This window comes from Streptopelia decaocto, assembly GCF_964273445.1.
Source record: "Streptopelia decaocto genome assembly, chromosome: 9".
In the NCBI taxonomy this organism is placed as follows: Eukaryota; Metazoa; Chordata; class Aves; order Columbiformes; family Columbidae; genus Streptopelia; species Streptopelia decaocto.
The window spans coordinates 12,641,240-12,656,974 of record NC_138664.1 but is presented as its reverse complement, the minus strand read 5'-3'; the positions used below and the strand labels follow the sequence as shown (position 1 = coordinate 12,656,974).

The following is a 15,735-nucleotide window of genomic DNA, read 5'->3' as shown; positions in this document are numbered from 1 at the left end:
CTCTTTGTGGCTCTTTGCATGTTGCTCCTTTGCTGGTTGAGAGCAGCAGGGTGAGATGCTCTCCTGTTCCTCCAGAGCCCCGGCAGGTTCAGGCTGAGACCCCACTCCCCACTGTGCTTGCGGGGTCTCCCTGTCCAGACCCCCCCATCCAGGAGATACGGACACCTTGCAGGTTGGGAAACAGCCATGTTCCTCTGTTTGCCCAGGGGAATTTTCCTCCTCTGCCCTGGCAACCAGAGCCGTACGTGGGTGCCCCTGAATGCAAAGGAGGGATGAAGCAGCAGTTTGGGAGCAAAAAGGGGGATCTGACTGACAGCGGCCTGTGGTGGAGGAGGTAACCCCCAGGTCTGGGCAGGCTAGGGACAGCGGGCTGAGGGTGACACATGAACCCCACGGAGCAGCCTGCCAGGGGCAGCTGGAGCAGGGTGGGGGGCGGCAGGGACCCCCAGCAGAGCATCCTCCTCCTGCCCTCTGTTCCCTCGAGACACCCGAGTTTGCCCTGGATGTCCCTCACCACAGTTCGGAGGCTGTGCCATGTCCCACTGGTGAGGGGTCCCAGTGCGGAGCCATCATCTCCCCCCAGAGCCCCCCGCATGCCTCCAGGCTTGTGCAGCACCAGCACCACCAGTAACCCCATTCACCGTGAAATCCCCAGCCCAGCCAGGCTCCCGGCAGCTCCCCGCCCCGAGCTGTCAGCTCTGTCTTCTGCTGGGATTTTCTTTCATTTCTGTTTTTTTTTTACCCTCCAGAAGTGCTGATGGACAAGTTGAATAACTGTATCTGCTTGTTACAGGACATCTTGAGGCTGATTGCAGAGGTCAGGACTCAACTGGAAAGACCGCAGCGGGTTGCTGACTGGCATCCACAGTCCAGATAAGATAAAAACAACTGATGACAGTGAGGAAGTGAAACAGTCATCTCAGCACTTGGATTAGTGCCCAGCAAAGAGGAAGGGAAAAAAAAAAATGAAGAGGGCCGGTGGGGAGGGGAAGGGGTGGAATATATATTAGAATAGAAACTCTGGAAAAAGCTATCAGGAGGCAGCAGATTTGGGTGTTAAATATTTATGAATTAGCAGCACTTGTCGCGTTCTCTCTGAGCCACGAGTTTCCAGGACAGGCTGCAAACCCATCACCATGTCCTGGCAAATGGAGTTGTGGTGGGAAGAGCAAAGGCACAGAGTGGCGGTGGCAGCGGGAGGGAAGGTGACCGGCTCCGGCGGGTCTGGCGGCACCAAGACTCGCAGCAGTGCAGGATAAATCCAGATGAAGAGGAGGAAGGATAAATGAGGTGCCATAAAAGTGACTATTATTATTCAGAAAATTCTGCTGAAGAGCATTGGAGTAATTAAATCATAATTGCTTATTACTCAGCTGAAGTGACATTGTAAGTGGCTGAAGGTCTGTGACGAAGAGGGGGAGAAGACTCTCCTGTTTTTTTTGCTGTGCTCCAGGTTCATCTCCATCACTGTGCATCCCTGTGGCACGAGTAGAAACCCCAGCTCATGGTGAAGGTCAAAAGGCTTCAGGTGAGCCCATAAAGCTCATTTGCAGCATGGCACCCGAACAGAGCCCCCCGGTGAATGTTGCATTATCAGCTGCTGTGGGACAGGGAGCTGAGAGCAGCTTCACCTCCCGGGGCCAGAGATGCCCAAGCACTGTTGGGCTTACCCAGGCCAGGTTGGTGTTTGTTCCTGGAGATGAGCACCTTTGGGTCAGTCTGACCCCCTAAACTCTGACAGCATTAAAAGAGCCATTCCCTGCCCCGAAACAAAGAACCTGCAAATCCTGTAAGCACTTAACTACACAGAGATGTTTATGGAACATTTTAAAGGGCTCATGTGATCTGGCAGCACGGAGGAGACGTGGTGTTGAGGTTTGGAAGCGTGAGCTTTCCCAGCTTCCTGGCTTTCCTTTCGCCAGCCAGGATGGGATGATAAACTGTATTTTCAACTTTAGGTAACGTGTTCCAAATTTTGGTGGAGTTTCCTCATTCTTGTTTCAAAGTCACTCTGTGTTTCACATTCTGAAAGGAGGTCATTTGGCGCATAAGCACAGCTGAACATCTCTTCTTTTTTTTTCTTTTTCACCCCTTTTTGCTGTGTCCCTTCCTACCTTCCCTCCTTCACGCTGCCTTGGGCAGGGAGAGCTGCCCGTTCGCTCCCCGTGTCCCCCCTCCCCTGGGAGCATCCCTGCTGGAGAGTGAAGGACCAAACCATGGCTGCATCCCGCTGCGATGTCACGGCTCTGCTCAGCGTGTCCAGGTGAGCCTTCCTGCTGCAAGGGGAAAAGAGGAGAAGGGCCCATCGCTGTTGCTGGCTCCTTGACTGAATTCTGCTCCGGTTCCAGCTGGCACAACAAGGTCTGAGGTTCAGCACTGAGAACTGGGCATGTTTGCTGGGAAAAATGCTGGAAATGATGGAAAAGAGCATCCCTTCTGTGGCGGTCTCCAGGATAACCCCGTGTTCGCTGTGCCACGTGCTCGCGGGAAGTGTCAGCCTCCAGCGCTTCGAGGAGCAGAGAAGCGGGTTACATTTCCACCAGGCGTATTTATTTTTATTTTTTAAATAGCTGTAAAATGAGTCACCTGGCACGGCGGCAGAACGCAGCCCACCAACAAGGAGCACATCGCGGAGCTGCCAGGGAATCTGCTGCCAATAAAGCACTCGTGGCTTCAGACAGCCGCTTGTTTTGGGGCTGGCGGGAGCCAGCTGGGAGGCGAGAATGCAGCGGTGCCAGCGCCGACCCCTTTGCCGGGACCCGTCGCGCTCCCTGCCAGCCCCTGTTTTGTCTAATTACACGGGGCTAACGGGGAGAGCACAAAAGCTGCCCCCCCACCTCCACAGGGAGAGCCTGGCCAGGAGATAGCAGGGAACTTGTGCTCTGTAAAAATATATATATATTTTTTTCTTCTTGCAGCAAAGGCTTCCCTACATGAGAATCATCTGTGGGTTTCTTCCCATCCTGGTGCACAAACCAAAAGCTTCATCCCATTCCCTGCGTCCAGGGGCAGTGGACACAGCATCACCTGGAGCAGCTGGATGCCCCTGGCTTTGGAGCAGCCTTGGCAGGGGTTAAACAGCTGAAGGAGAGAGAAAAGGGCTCTAGTGATGCAAACAATAAAAAGTCTCCACATTCCACTGAAGTTTCTTGAGCAACTGGCATTTGCCCATAAATGTACTTAAGCAGAAAATCACCAGAAAAGTGCTATAATCTGACAGATTTTTCACAGGCTTAAATATTCATGAATTAAAAGAATTGGCAGTATTTTCTACATTATTAGCTTTCATCATGGCTACAGGAGCAGTTGGTGCACTGGCTGCTCTTCAAAAACTATTAATCTAGTCTGTCATCACAGCAGCCATTTTTTAATTAGCTACTTTACTGAACGATCTGGTGCAGTAGTGAGACTGGAACATTTAAATGGTATTAAAGTTTTAAAGGTGCCCCTTTCCATTTTTAAACAAAGTTCTGAAACACAGCAATAGGGAAACAAATGCAGCAGCAGGTTACTTCATTTCAATGGTTAACTTCTTATTTATTTTGGAAAAAAATCAGGTCTTGGAAAATTGAGCCCCTTCTACCAGGAGAAGAAATTGCAAGAATTAAATTGTTCTTTAAACCGAAGTTCCCAGCATTCCAGCCTGATGAAATCAAACTGAGATGCTTGTAGCCGAAATACCTCGTGCAGAGGCACTAACAGGACATGGCACCACATGCTTCTGGCTGAAGTTGGTTTTTGGTCCCGGGGTATTTGAGCACAGTGGTGTAAATCGTCCCCTGGCCGCACAGGACCCTCTGCTGCATCCCAGCACAGCCCTGCATGCCTGCAGGAGCATCTCCTGGGCAGGGGAAACCTGGCGGCCCTCATGTCACATTGGCTTTTACCACAGCATCGATTTGAGCTTTTTTCTTGTGCAGGAGTTGTTAAGCATTTTGCAATGTGCAACTCAGAGCTCTGGCAGGTTTGAAATGTCTTCTTCCAAAAAGCAAGGGCCCTGCAATGAGCATCCATGGAGGCTGCTCCTGCATCCATGGAGGCTGCTTCTGCATCCGTGGAGGATGGTCCTGCATTTGTGGAGGATGGTCCTGCATCCATGGAAGTTGCTGCTGCATCTGTGGAGGATGGTCCTGCATCCGTGGAGGCTGCCGTGAAGCACATCTTCAGCCTCATCTGGGGAGTGTGTACCAGCTGTGAACTCAGTGCTGCCTTTACCAGGCACTAAAGCTGCAGCAATGCTGTTGACATTAAATCTCTCCATGCCCCATGGTCTGCCCTGGCTTTGGCTGGTAGGTGAGCTGGATTTATAATTGGCCTTTTATTTTGGATTTACCAACCCCATGATCATTGCACATGTGGGCTCTGAGCTGCTCTGGAGGAAGCCGCTCCAGGGTGGGCACACCAGCCGAAATGGCCACTGGAAACATCTCCTGACCTGTGTGGTGCTGCAGAGCTGGGGTTCAGCAAGAGCCGTGGAGGGTGGGACAAGCCCCTCTGTCCCCAGCCGCCCCCAGCCCCGGGTGCTCCCTGGCTGGCGGTGCTGGGGAGCACACCGAGAGGTGCTCGCTGGCCTGGAATGGGCACAGTCGGGGTCAGACCCAGCAGCGAGGGGTCAGCTCTAGCCCCTGAGCACCACGGCCTACGTGCCACATCCCAGCTTTGCTCTAACTCAACTTCATCAGCCATGCACTTGGCTCTGCCTATTTTGAACCCTGCTTTGTCGTCTGTGCCAGAAATGCTGCTCTCCTGCTTATTATTTGCATGTGAAAACACAGAAAAATTATGTCTTCATGGTGGTTTTAAATGTGCCTTTTTTGGCATCAAGTGGCTACTTCTCTGATCTCCGCTGCTTGCTACTGCCAGAGCCCTAATTTGTGCATTATAGTGCCAGTGTCCTGCTGACCGGGGAAGGGAGTTGCTGTATGTTCAAGATTTTTTCCCCTATTGTCATGTAAAGCAACGAGCGTAAAGAAATTGGCAGCTAAGCTGCCAATGCTGCAGCTATAACCTTTCAAGAAGTTGCTCTTTGTCAGCCCTTCTACCATGAGAAGTCATTTTAAAGCAGGTTTTTCTTCTACTTGATATCGTACTTACTGTCTGCAAGGACCGAGACAGGCTCTGGCAGGTCACCAAAGGGGATATATTAAAAGGCACAGACACAAACCGCTGCCTCTTTCCGCCCTGTTCACAGCTCCAGCTGAAACACCGTGTGAGCCCCCTGAGCCTGCATAGCACTGAGCTTCTGGGTTTTTTTTGATGATGTGGAATAGGGAAAGTGTAAAAGTCAGGGGGTTCAGCTCGGGGTTAATGCTGTCTGGGAAACTTTTTTTTGAAAGTGTGTTTGCACGGGTTAAGTATTTTGGTAGTGAACAGGCACAACTTGATCCTCTGTGAACCTCAAACCATGCACCCTGATTCTTAAGAACAAGGGGAAAAAAAACACTCTACAACTTCAAGGGAGGAAGAATCGGGAAATACTCCCAGAAAATCTCTTCTTGACAGTGAGTGATTTTTTCTGGAGTTCCCTCGGTTTGTTTGGGTTTGTGGTTTTGCTTGTTCCATGGTGAAGTTTTCTGCCCGTTGCTGTGGGGCGGTCGCGCATCCCCCGCGGAGATCCGGAGCCGGCAATGGGGCGGTCGATGGCTCTTTAGCACCTTTTGTCTCCACTGTCCCTGTCCCCACCTACACAGCCAGGCTGGTGCCAGGGTGACAGTCACACCCCCCGGGGGCTCCTTACCGTCATCTCCCCTGGCTGGGGGGAGCAGGAGGGGCGGGACCCCCGGTCAATAGAGAGTCTTCAACAGAGGAGGTGCCCGGAGAAGCTGAGAAGTTTCTGGACGATGCTCTAATGACCACAAGCCAGATCCGACCAGGGTGGAAAACGGCCCCCCCCCCCGATCTCCCCCTGGAGGGGTCTGGGAGCAGCTGGGCTGCGACAGGAACTCCCCGGGATCGGGATCCGTCGGAGGAGACTCCCCCGGATGGAGCCCTCGCCTCCTCTTTGGTGAGTGATTTATTTTCCTTCTATCATGGAGTGAGCCCTTGCCCCCCCGACAAGCGATTATTTTCTGCTGGGTACCCTGGAGTGAAAGAGGCCTCTAGTTCTTGGTTTTGTGAGCAAATGCCTGCGCGATGTGGATCATCATTATTCTTATGTGGTCGTACAATAATATCCTCAACTGGTATTCCAGCCTGTGCTTTATAGGGCTGTCGGGGTGATAACTCATTTGGAAAACCCCGTTTCTAGTTGGTTTCTTGGCTGAATTGTTCTGGCCGTTTGGAGCTTGTTGTCGGACTAAATGGACTTTTGGGGTGACACCTCCGCAACATGTCGTATGGGTTGGAAAAGTAGATCCCAGCGGGATCCGTGGGGGATCTGGCAACAAAGCCCCGTGAAGGGATTGAGGCTGGGGGTGCAGGTTCTGTGGCTGCTCCCCACGCAGGGATGACAGGGTGCAGATCCTGCTCCCCACATGCAGACATGATGGGATGCAGCTCCTGCAACCCCAGCCTCTCCAGAGACTGATTACCACTCGATGGTACACCTGGCATGGGCTGGAAGGATGCACCTTCCGTCAAAGTTTTTCCTTTAATGCACAGACTGTTGCAAAGGCGAAGGTTTAACACGCTCAGATAGGGTGTATATAGCTGTATATAACTCTACAGCTACTTTTCCTCGTGCCACGTGGGAGGTGGGGAAGAGCAGGAATCGCTGTGTCAAAGCCAGTCAGTCACTCTTGCTGGTGTTAATCATTATGATTTTTTTTAATTTTTTTTTTTTTACTCCATCATTTTTAATATGTAGTCACTTAAATGAGGCACACACCCTTCTTGGCAGTTGTTTGTAATTGTTCCCTGCAAGTTCTTGAACAAAACACTCTTTATTAGTACTCAAAGCTTCCAAAAGCATTGCAGATCTGATAGCTATACTCTATTCAGCAGGCTGCGCCACATGCTAGCCCATTAATTAGATCTGCTAGATAAGATAATATATTAGAAGAATATACTCAGTATGTTCTTTAAAATGTAGGGTTGGGCCATGCTTTCTGTTGTGTATTAGCGGTTCTGCTATCTGCTATTTACATTTGGGGATAAAAATGAGTCTTTACATTTAAATTCAAATGAACATCTGAACAAAATGACGGGGTTTGTGGCAGATTACCCCACTGAAATCTTATCAGCCTGCTCTGTGGTTTTTGCATGGTTTGAAGTAGTTGGAAAGGAGGAAAACGCTGCTGAAGGCCGTGGAAGCCATGGGGAATGGGAGAGCATGGGCTGGGCTGGGTTTGGAGGCAAAGCTGCTGCCCAGGATGGAGCTGGGAGGGCAGCTCTGCACCCAGGTGCAAAGTGTGAGCTCCGGATCCCCTCGGGATGCAGCCCTGGATGGTACCACAGGGCCTAAAATAACTTACACATCTATTTAAAAAAAGAAGGAAAAAAAGAGCTTTCCATGTTTGAACAATGAAGCCATATGTGTGTCTTCTCATTAAAACCGATTTTTTTTTTTTTTTTTGAAGGAACTCCACTGCAGAAACAAGCATGGAAACCGACATAATTAAAGGCTTCTTTTTCCCCAGCCGTGGTCCTCTGGTCTTTGAAGAGCTCGGGGATCCCTGAGGAATGCTCTGAACTCGGCAATATTTTGATAGCTGCAATAACATAATCAAAAGATGCTTTCATGAAGAGAGCACCTTGTGCGAATTGAGGCCGCCCCCTCTCCCCCCACCGATCGCCGATTTAATGGGGTCCAGAGCTGGAGCGCAGATGGGGAGATGTATTTTCTGTCTGTGCTTCTCCAGGGATGCTGCCTGGTGCGATGCTCAAGTGCTTTTTTGGTAAGAACCAAAGCGTTTTCCTGCGTTCCTGACCCTGGCCCAGGCTGGGGCCGATGGGGAGAGCGGGGGCTGCAGCCCACCCTCCCCGCTTGGGCTCTGCTGCCCTTCAAATTATTGCACACAGCAATTCTCATCTGCTTGAGAGTCCGCCAGGTTGTTATTCATCCTGAAATCCTCATTAAAGCACTTTAATTTCTCCCTTTCGCTAGCTAACTGGCTCATCTGTTTGCATGAATCCTTCTCTCTGTGCCTGAGCTGTTGAAATCCTGATTTTTTTTTCCCATGTTGTCTCTACAAGTTGCAGCCCCATGCGTGTCCACTCCACCTGAATTTTGGCAGCAAGGGCTGTTTGGAATGAGGAAATTGGGGCATTTCTTCAAGCATTAAGCTGGAATCATTAAGCTTTAATCAGGCCAAATTATGGTTTTGAATCCCGCCGCCTCACATCAGTCTGTAATTGTATGAACTCAGTCACTGTTGAAGCCAGGCTGTCCTGGGGCTCTGTCTTCCCCAGGCAGAGAGCAGCGGGCACGGTGCCACCGCTGTCCCCTGCCGGGACCTTGCAGCTCCGATGGCAGAGATGCTTTAGAGCCTTCTTGGTGCTACAGACTTGTCCCTGCCACAGGCTGGGGGGCGATACCCCTGCAATGGGGGTCCTGGGGCTGGTTCATGGGTCCCCAGAGCATCGTGGCAGTGCTGGGGTTGCTGGTGGGCTGGGTCCATCCCAACAACCTTTCCTCTGATGCTGAGAGCTTGAGAGGTTGCGCTTGTACCACAGAAGCTGAGCTCACTCCTCCCCAGTCTGCGCCAGGGGAGGCTGAGGTCGGATCTTGGGAACAATTTCTTCCCCAAAGGGCTCTTGGGCATTGGAACAGGCTGCCCAGGGCAGTGCTGGAGTCACCATCCCTGAGGGGTTGGACAGATGTGGAGATGAGGTTCTCACGGACATGGGGTAGTGCCAGGGGTGAGGTAACGGTTGGACTCAATGGTCTTGAGGGTCTCTTCCAAGCAGAATGATTCTCTGATTCTGTCTCTACTCATCACCACTCCTGGGTGCTCCTCCGGCAGCCCTGGCACGAGGGGGAGCGGTGATGCATGGTGGCATCTGTGCCAGTCGTCTCCGCTCTGACTAGTTCATCACCTCTTGTCTCCCATAAAAGCAGCTATTCACGACATAATGTGAATGAATTCTCATTAAAGCCTGCTAAATTACTCCGAGACAAAGCAAGGCGCCAGCATGCGGGCTGCTTTGCCAATTCTTCACAGCATGTTTAATTTACCGCAGAGTCCTTGCCTTCCAGATTTAGGAGGGTGCTGCTCAGCCCACGGCTGGCGTGGGGGCGCTCAGCTGTGTTTGCTGGCAGTGGGAACGCCAAATCCTGCCCTGTTTTGGGGAGAATGCAGCCCAGGAAGTCGGGGTGCTGTCTGCCTCCTCCCCTGGTCGCACGTTTTGCTTTTGCTCACATGTTGCTGCAGGCAGGACCACGACCAGGTGGCAACCATGGAAGTCACAGCACCGGTGACTTGTCACCCCGAAGGGGAGATTCTGCATTGTGCCGCACTGACCACTGTTAAACCACCCAGACTAAAAGTGAGCTGTGTAATTCTGTTGCAATAAAAGAGCAGAATTCACATTGCTGATATAATTTCACAGAATTTACCCTTTATTTTTTTAAATGCATGTATTTCCCCACGCTTTCTTATTTCCCGTAGCTCAGCTGACTGTGCTGACTTTCCTCCCACTCACACATTTTTATCAAGACAACTCAAGTGAGAGGAGGACGGGTTGGTTTTGCCCCAATAGCATTTCCCCAGCGTGGCTTATACAGCTTGGGGAACAAAATACGGGGTTTTTATAGTTCCTCAGAACTTCCCCCAAAGCATCTGAATCTCAGTTTATCTGGAAACTGGCTTTTCTCTACAGCCAGTCCCCTAGAGGTGACGCTTTGGAGACAACTCCTCTGGCTCGGTGGTGACCCCATCATGGCTAACAGCTATTTGGTGGTGATGGAGGTGTTGGATCTGGATCTTCTTGTATGGAGCAAACCCCAGGGAGGTTTGGGGCTGGTAGGAATATGCTGCCAGCTGCAGGGGGGTGGGGGATGAGCCCCTCTCCTGGGGGCATCCCCCACCCTAAATCCCCCATCATGCAGCTGGGTGGCCCAAGGTGCCTAAATTGAGTCTGCCCAGCACAGGGGACAATGACAACCCCCTTGTCCCCATCCCGACTCACCCAACCCGGCTGTTGTGGATTCTCACAGATCACTTGGCATGGGGCCGCAGCACGGTATCGGTTTGAATTATAACCTCTTGTTACAAAACCCTCCGCGTTTCTCTGGATTGTTGCGCCTGTTATCATTTTTCCCACAATGCGCTTGCATGATCCTCTCTCAGATTTAACCACATGGCAACCACATCACATAATGCAACTTCTGTTCTGAGATTATTCATATTTTTTTCCCCCTATTGTTACTTTGCCAAGTTTTTCTTCTAATTCTGAGAAGCTGAATTTAAAAGAGCAGTGTCTCTGGTGCAAGGACATGCTTAGGAGGCAGCGTGAGCAAATCAACTCGACAAGTGTGTTCACAGGAGTCAAATCGGGGGGGAGCTGTGAAAAAGCAAAACAAAAGCCCCTCCAAAGGTCTATTTTTATTTTATTTCGTTTTCTGGAATGTCTCATCACATAAAATAACAATGCATCCTGGCGAAGAAACTGCAGACAGGCTCCAGTGAAAGGGCAGCTGAGGAAAAGATTGTTTTATAAGTAGGTTTTTATATGCAATCTATCACAAATGCCAGTTCCCAGCAGAACGGGATAAACAACAACAAAAAAAGGGCTGCGCTATCTGGGATGCGTGTTTGCAGTTATGCTGGAAGGGAGCAGAGCACACAGCCAGGGGCACATCACCCATGTCCCCGCCAGTGCAGGGGACAGTGTGTGGCAGAGGGGCTGGGACATGGGTGCCGCTCGGGTACCGCTCTGGCTCCAGGTCCTGCATCCCGGGGGGATGTGAATGGCTCAGAGCTGGGGGAGGGAGAGCGAGTGGGGTCCAGGCAACATGGTTAGGGAAGATGGTAAGAAATTAGGTTGTCTGGCCTGGAATAGAGAAGACGGCAGGAGCAGGGGGTGTTTTCAGGCCCCTCACCTGCACAGGGTCTATGGTACGGAGGAAGGGGCTGATGCAGTTCCCATGCCCTGGGACACCAGGAGCTGCCACAGGCAAGCTCTGGCCTCAGCACCGCCAAACAACCACCATCTGAGCCCCATCAGTCTGACAGGCACTGGAACAATCAGGAAGTGCACCAAAATCCTGGCATTTCTGCCCGAAGTTTCCCATCTGTGGCAGCTGCCAAGGCATTGCCTGCTTCTTGCCATCGTTTCTGGTGTAAGCACTCACAGAGGGCAAAAAACAGTGAGGATTTCAGCCCTTCCTCCACTGTAGTTCACTACTTTACCTAAAATTAGAACTTTCTAATGAATTTCCCTGGGAGCAGACAGCTGATGTGCCAGTGTTACACATGGGTGCCTTTGCTGCACTGGCATGCAGAATGAGCTGGGGCCTGACTGTGCAGGGGGTGGCAGCGGGTGTTTTCTGGGAAAAACATTTCAATATGGGGTTTTGCTTAGGTTTGATTTTTAATAATTGTAAGCAGGCATCAGCTGTCACTAAAGGTCCTGGCCCAGGCGTTCTCGGAGAATCTACCTCCATCGGAGACACTGGCAGATGCACCGAGCGTGCACCAGCATCTGAGGTGGGGAGGGACCATAATTCCTGGAACACCTTCTAACTCAAAGATTCTTTTTGTCCCTGTTGCTTTTACTTTACAACTCTGGAAGCTGGCTTTGCTTAGGGCCAAGAATTTCCACTTCGCATATATTTCCTTACAAAACCACCTTACCTTTCTTTTGTCTTCATTTCTGCATCTTTTAATTCTTGAGTCATCAGCTGTAGTGGACAGCTTAGCATAAGAAATGAAATTAATTCTCATGCTCGGGCTCCAAATGTAAATTCATTTATTAATAATTTAAATAGATTTATTTATGCAGTTTGATATTTTTCAGGGAAGCAATTAATTTTTCTCGCGTTGATGATCAACAGACACTGTCATTAAGCTCTTATTCCTCCCTCCCGCATCCTTTTCTTCCATCTTAGCCTACTAAACAGATAAAAGATGGGAGGGCGCTGGGTCTCGGTGGGCTCCCAGGGAAGCTTTCCATGCGCTAATGTAGGTAAATAATTAACTTGACTTTTTCTTCTGTCTACTTTGGACATTTCACCCCCAGAAAAAGGATGGCTTTTCCTTCCAAATGTTTCCAGTCACCGCTGTATGAAGAGCTGCTGCCAGATGCGTTGAGCCTCCAAGGCAGCATCCACAGAACACCGCGGCGAGGCCGGGGAAGATCGTATGGTAAATGTCGATGTGTTAACAGCAGCCACAACATTCTATTCCTGTCCAGATCGGGATAAATGGTGAAGCCGGCTCTGTGGGATGTGGTGGAATATTTTAAGCAAGAGTCACGTGCATTGACTTAAAATTAGATGTACCCGAAACAAAACCCTTCATCTGAAAACCCACAAGCCCAAGCCCACCTCATGACGGCTTTTTGCACCTGGTTTTCATCTGTATAATGGGTCCACCCAGCCCTTGGGGTAGGGATACCACAAAACCCTGGGAATGTTTGACGTTTAGAACCGTTTCCTTGCAGTTTGGACCCCTCTGAGATGAACTGAGCTTTCTATCAGTTTGGATTTGCTTTTCTTCTTCTGTGAGACCGCGTCCCTCTGCCAAACCTTTCTGATGTGCGTGAGTCTCGCCAGGTTGCATGCTATGTTACAAATCTGAAATGGTATCGCGAAAACTCACCATTTTTTGCTCCAAACTGTCAAACGAGCTTGATTGAGTCAGGAGAAGCTCTTGGTCTCTGCTCGCTGAAGCACTGGGGATGTACACGTGCTGGAGGTTTCCCTTTCATCCCGGGTTGTCAGAGGCTCAGAGATGTGAGCTCTGCCGCACCGCGGCACCAGCTCGGCTGCGTGGCCGCCTTCTCCGCCATCGCCCTTCTGCTCGCTCCTGTGAAGCTTTAGCATTTCTCTTTTATGTCGCACTTGCAAGCTTCAAAGATGCCGTGAAGCCAAGTTCTACCTTGCTGCAGATGAGGATTAACCAGCTCGCGCTTCCCGTACTCGTCCTGCAGAACTGGAATTGATTTATTTTTGTTACAGCAGCAAATAGACAGCAGTTCCTGGACAGATGCAAAACCAGGCTTCTCAGAGGCTTTTTAGCATCCTGGCTGGAAGGGCGACGCCACCATCTCCAGTTTTTGATTGCCAAAGTTTATGCAAATCAAAGCCCTCTTCCCGCTTTGCCTGCACAGCCTGTTCCCCCAGGAAGGAAGCGACGGGAAGTTTGCAGGAACAGTTCTGTCAGAAAACTCCCCAAAATCTCCCAGGCCCTGGTGTGTGACCAAGGCTGCTCAACAGAGCTGCTCTGCCAGCGCCGGCACTGGGAGCCGGGGCCGGGACAGGTCTCGGTCAGAAGATGACTGTTATTTGCCTTAAAAAATGGTCCCAGCAGCATCTTGCCGGCTCCTTCCTGGAGGAGGTTGGTCCTGCCCGGGACAGGGGTGAGGACACCCCCAGTATCTGTCACGGGGAGCTGGGACGAGGGCCAGCGCAGAGGGCAGGGGTGCTCAGAGGGGACGCTGTGACTGTGAGTGGTGGCATGGTGACAGTTGTCCTGTCGCAGATAAGCAAGAGAAAGCCACAGCTTCATGAGATGACAACGCTCGTGTTTCTTGGATCACAAGCCAGAGCTGTCAATTAGCAGACGGAGCATCGACTCCAACCGCCGTCCCCAGAATAGCAGCAGCCAAGTGTTGAAGCATCTATTAAATTTATTTTAAACCACGCAAACCGAGACACGTGGCTGCTCACGTTATTGCAGCGTTGCAGGACGCCCTGCTTGGCTTCACCACAGATTGTTTTTGTCCCTGTGGGCAGTTTTCAACAGAGGGCATGGTGGTAGGAGTCAGGCCAAAAGGGTGTTTAACCACAGCTGATAGCAAGGAGGGGTGTGAGATACCAGGTACAGTTCCTGGTATGTGTCCTGGCTTCTCTTCTCTGTGCTGTCCCCCACTGGATTGCTGACCTGGGACAGCCTCTGATGGGCACCCACACCGGGAGGTAGGATTGAGCTGACAGGGAAGCTTTGTGGGCAACACCCGTTTCACCCCTGAACAGGGATGTCCTGCAGGAGCACGGGGGTGTTTTTTGCCAAAACACCGTTTGCTGGGGAGCATCACCAGCAACTTTGCCAGCCAGCAGAGCTGGCTGATGCCTCGCCCCCTTCCTGGGGTTTTAAAGGCTTGGAAGAAGATTTGCGAAGTTCTGGCATCACTGGAAAAATGGGTTCTTGCTCTGGTGCTGCAGCAGGTCCCCATTGTTACGACACATGGGGCGCAGGTCCCTCCGGTCCCTCCTGGTCACTGTCACCCCCTTTTCTCCTCACAAACCTCTATGGGAGCACTTTGTTCTTTACATAATTTCAATTATGTTTGATGATTAATTGCTCAAATGCATGATCTCAAACAATGGACTAAATTGATTGAAAGCATGGTAATTCACGGGGTGGGGAGATGCTTTTAACTGTGATTTTGCAGCAGATAATGCTCCTGGTAAAGGATTACATGTGGTACCAGGGACGTAAACACGGTGGGTGTGCAGATAGTGTTCCCAGCCGCGCTCTGGTCTGTGTCTCAGACACCCCTGGGTTTACCTGCTGCCTTTGCCTCTTGCTCGGACCCTGTCCCAGGGCACAGAGCACCCAAGCAGATCAGGGCCTCCGCAGGTTGGTTTGCACATTAAAAAAAAAAAAAAAAAAAGTTTTAAGGTTGTTTTTTAAGGCAAATAGTTCTCATGGGAGGCTGGTGTTCACAGTGTATTTCTCTGGTTTGTTCTGGTTTTGTAGAGAAGGATGGACACTCTTGTGCTGGTCTGAACCATCCTGAGCTCACGCTGGAATATTTTCACACAAGAAAACGAAGGTTGGCTGTAAAAGGATGTGAATGGCTTTCTGGAAATGCATCAACAAAGGCTGATAATGTTTTTATGGTAGTATTTCTTACTTTAAAATGTGCATTTGGAGGAAAAGCAAAGCCAGCTGCACGTTCCTGCAGGAGAGGGGTGAGGACATCCCATGGAGCCACTGGCCAGGTGGTGTCCGGGACCCCCTAGCCCACTGGGCTCCCTGTCGCCATACAGTATTTTAGAAAGCACCTTTCCTAAGTTATTGGTTTTTCTCCCTCGCAGGTGGAGAAATGGAGGGCAGCGCTGCGCAGCCTGCCTGTGAGCCCGCTCCCCGGGAACGCGCTGGGAGGACATTGATTTATGATCAAAAGGGAAAACGCAAAGCAGAATAAAAAGAATACTTAAGGCTTAAAAACAGGGACATCTCGTTTCTTCCTCTGTAGGTGTTACCTGGGAATCTTTCATGTTAAACTTAAACGGAATTAAGAATGAGGGGAAAATCACCCTGGGACTTGCATGATCCTTGTAGCCCTCTATTAAAATTAATCCAGGCATTGATCTGTACAATTTATTAATAGCCAGGTGCGGGGAGCGGAGCAGCCGCGGCAGCAGCCCGGGCCCTGGCTCCAGCATCCCGCTGCAGCGCGGCCCAACGTGTTGTCACCTCGATGCCCGCAGATTTTATAATTGGTCTGAGAGTCGTTACCGTCCCAGCCCTGCAGAACCAATTAGCCATCGTCCTCCCTGACCCGGGCCTGCGGTGGCGGGGGGGAACTAAAGACTTAAAACGCAAAACCAAGAGCAAAGACCTAAATCTTTTTGGCTGCCTGATTAATAATCCTGTCAGGCCTATCACAGGCACTAAACAGTAA

General features: G+C 50.8%; 1 long non-coding RNA gene across 1 annotated transcript; it reads left to right on the top strand.

The window, feature by feature from the left end:
* The first annotated feature begins 5,294 nt into the window (after positions 1–5,294).
* Positions 5,295–15,269, top strand: LOC309443610. Its single transcript, XR_014184831.1, has 5 exons — positions 5,295–6,004; positions 7,518–7,835; positions 12,121–14,020; positions 14,805–14,880; positions 15,146–15,269. It is a non-coding gene; the product is annotated as an uncharacterized lncRNA (long non-coding RNA).
* The last annotated feature ends 466 nt before the right edge of the window (positions 15,270–15,735 follow it).